Raw genomic sequence first — 3643 nt, forward strand, 5'->3', positions numbered from 1 at the left:
AAGGAGGGTGACAGCAGGGCAGAAGAGGGTGACATCGTGAGAGGGGCAGTGGAGGGGGACACAGCGTGACAGGGGCAGAGGAGGAGGACAGCGTGAGTGGGGCAGTGGAGGGGGACACAGTGTGAGAGGGGCAGTGGAGGTGGATACAGCGTGAGAGGGGCAGTGGAGGGGGATACAGTGTGAGAGGGGCAGTGAAGGGGGATACAGCGTGAGAGGGGCAGTGGAGGGGGATACAGCGTGAGAGGGGCAGTGAAGGGGGATACAGCGTGAGAGGGGCAGTGAAGGGGGATACAGCGTGAGAGGGGCAGTGGAGGGGACACAACGTGAGAGGGGCAGTGGAGGGGGACACAGCGTGAGAGGGGCAGTGGACGGGGACACAGCGTGACAGAGGGCAGGGACAGCGTGACAGAGGGCAGAGGGGGGGACAGCGTGACAGAGGGCAGAGGAGGGGGACAGTGTGACAGTGCAGAGGAGGGGGGGAAATCGTGAGAGAGGGCAGAGGAGGGGGGACATCATGACAGAGAGCAGAGGAGGGGGGACAGCGTGACAAAGAGCAGAGGAGGGGTGACAGAGGGCAGAGGGGGCAGTGTGAGAGAGGGCAGTGTGTCTGGATGCAGAGGGGGCAGTGTGTCTGGATGCAGAGGGGGCAGTGTGTCTGGATGCAGAGGGGGCAGAGTGCCTGAGGGCAGAGTGTCTGGATGCAGAGGGGGCATTTTTGCATACAACTAAATAAGTATTTCTGTCCTGACCTAAATACTTATTACATTTTTTTGACCCAACTACTTCTTAAACAGGACTGCTCAATAATTATTTTGGAGGGGTGCCTTGAAAAAATTTGGAGACTCTAAGGGTGCCGCAAACTGCAAAAGTTTGGGAACCACTGCCTTAGCTCATACTTACCAATTTTAGAAAGTTGGTTTCCGGGAGCCTGCCGGGGGAGGTGGGCGTGATGGGCGGCATGGCTCCAAAATGCACTCCATTTTGGACCCGCCCCCGTGACATAATGACGCAAACGCATCATTTGACAACGGGGGGTGGGGCCAAATGCCGCGACTTAATTCTGCCCACTTCACTAGGAAGTGGGGCACTTCCTAGTGAAAAAAAAAGGATTTTATTTTCCTTTTCTTTCTCCATGAAATATATTTATCAGGATTTTATTAATGTCTACTGTACATACTGTACTTTTCTGGCATGCATACGCGACCATCATCATGATCACTCGGCACTTATATCTGACCCGTAGCTGGTGCAAGTGATACAACAGAAAAACCACGCACCTTTTCGATGGCCAGAGCTGGAATCAGGCGCTGTTGCGTGCGCTCAAGCTTGGCACACCCTTACTGTGCATTGAAACACTTTTGGCCTCAACTGTGTTTGATGTAAGTCTACCACTGCCCATCATCCCAAGAACAATATCCCATAATGCTAAGGGGATGTTTCTCTGCTTCAGGGACTGGAAGATTTGCCAAACTAGAGGGTAAAGATGGAGAAAAGCCAGCTGCAATCTGTAAGAGACTTTGGACTTGAAGAATTTATATTCCAGCAGGACAATGGCCTGAACAATACAGCAAAAATGGGGAGAATGCCTATATAATCAATTATTCTCTTGTCTTTAATTTATTATTAAGAAAAAGCTTTATAATTGTTTGATTTGACATTGCAGAGAGTTTTGTGCCCATCATTTGTAAGAATTCCGTTATAAATCTATTTTGATTCCATGTTGTAAGAAAACAAAGTATGAATAATTTGCGAGGGAATGAATATTTTTTTATAGCCACTGAATTTTTCCTAAATCCTTAGGGTGGGAGTCATTATGGATAGGACCAATAGTGGATAGACAAAAAATAAGTGTGATTGAGCCCTTTTTATAAATTTGGATTTGTAATTTAGCGTGTGGTATAATAAACATGGTGCTCTTTTGGCAGGGTGCAGGTTTTTTGTTACATTATTTCAAAGCCTGATAATGCTTAGCACATCTTGCAATCATTGTTATTACATTCTCCTGTGATTTTAGCTTCTCACCTGCTGAGGGCGCTCTAAGATTGTGTCTCTCAGTCAGAGAATAACTCATACCATACATATGTTATATACCCATTCACCCCTAGTATGGAGGGGTGATAGAGTTTGCTCACCAGTGTCTCCATCAGGACTGGACTTTCTTCATTACTTTTTAAAACTGCCCATTATACTTGCTCTTGTTCTTATATTTTCGGTCTACCCTCATACAAATGATCTAGAACTGAACTAACTTTGAATATTTCCGCTTTTTTATAAGCTAGGTATAAATTGTATCCTCCAATACCAATTTCATAAAGCTCTCATATCCTGACATTATAGGTTTATGCTATTTAAACAAATAATCTAATAATCTTTTTGCAATCATCCTAATCTTACCTCCAATTATTCTGCATGACCACAAGCACTGCTTTCCTGCAATGCACTAAACTCACCTTCATGATGGTTAACACTGCTTTCTCTTTTCCTAAGATGACAACACTGATTTTAGTGGAGTCAATCAGATGCAGCGGGGATCTGATGTGCCTTCCTAGCATCTCTGCAGCAATACATCACTTGTAATAGTGATCTAACATTAGCTGGTATGCCAGCTAGCAAGACATCACAAGTCATCTATTTCTAGAGATGCAGAGGAGATATGATTGGCTCTCCCCCTGGTGGCTGCGATATCTGAATAACATGAACAGATAGCTGCAGCAGACACAATGTGTAAATTTCCTTTCCACACTGAATGCAAGGTTTGGGTGCCCATGAACTGAGCAAAAGGGTTCTTCAGCACAGCACAGCCAAAAGAAATCTAGCAGCAGCTGAATCAGGTCCCTGACATGTATCTGGTGGTGAAGTAGTTAAAAACAATTACAAACTTTTCAGAAGAATAAATGGAAAAATGTGAAAATCTGTTCACTCACAACACAAGTAGTAGAAACATTACAGCCTGGACCATCACTGTAGTGGTACATGTACAGACCACAGTGGTTCTTCTACCTAAGAGGGGGTGAGTTCTCCCTTCCTTTAGATTTGTTGGTTTAATAATGCAACACTTATTTACAATACATCTGAGACTAGGAGCAGATTTTTGGGGCAGTTCTAGTCTCAACTACTGCATTTAAAATATAGTATACCCTAAAAAAAATGCTTCACACTTCAGTTTACATAGTATGTCCAAAACATTTCTAAGCTAGACCAGTCACTTACTTTACTTTTGGTCAGATTTATGCTAATGTACAATTACTTGGTGTTGATGAAATTAATCTCGCTGGTCGTCTCTTTTTTCAGTTAAAAAAAAAAAGAGTATCAAAAATACATCTTGTATCAAAAATACATCTTAATATTTTATAGCTGGTTAGAGTCATTCAAAATATTCTACACAACGCAAGTACAACCAATATTTGATTCCAGTTATCATTTATTTAGTACATTCTACAAAACGACTGCTAGAATCTGATTGGTTGCCATCGGCAACATCTCTACTTTTTCAAAACTGCAGTCTTTGCTAGGAAAAATGTCAAACATATTCCAGTCTCAAGGGTTGATATAGTTCTAAGCTTACTTGTAATATTCACATACAACAGAAAAGGAAGAGATGGAAGTAAAGTTTGGGGAAAAAAAAACAACAACAACAACACAA

This window comes from Mixophyes fleayi, chromosome 1 (assembly GCF_038048845.1).
Source record: "Mixophyes fleayi isolate aMixFle1 chromosome 1, aMixFle1.hap1, whole genome shotgun sequence".
Classification (NCBI taxonomy): domain Eukaryota; kingdom Metazoa; phylum Chordata; class Amphibia; order Anura; family Limnodynastidae; genus Mixophyes; species Mixophyes fleayi.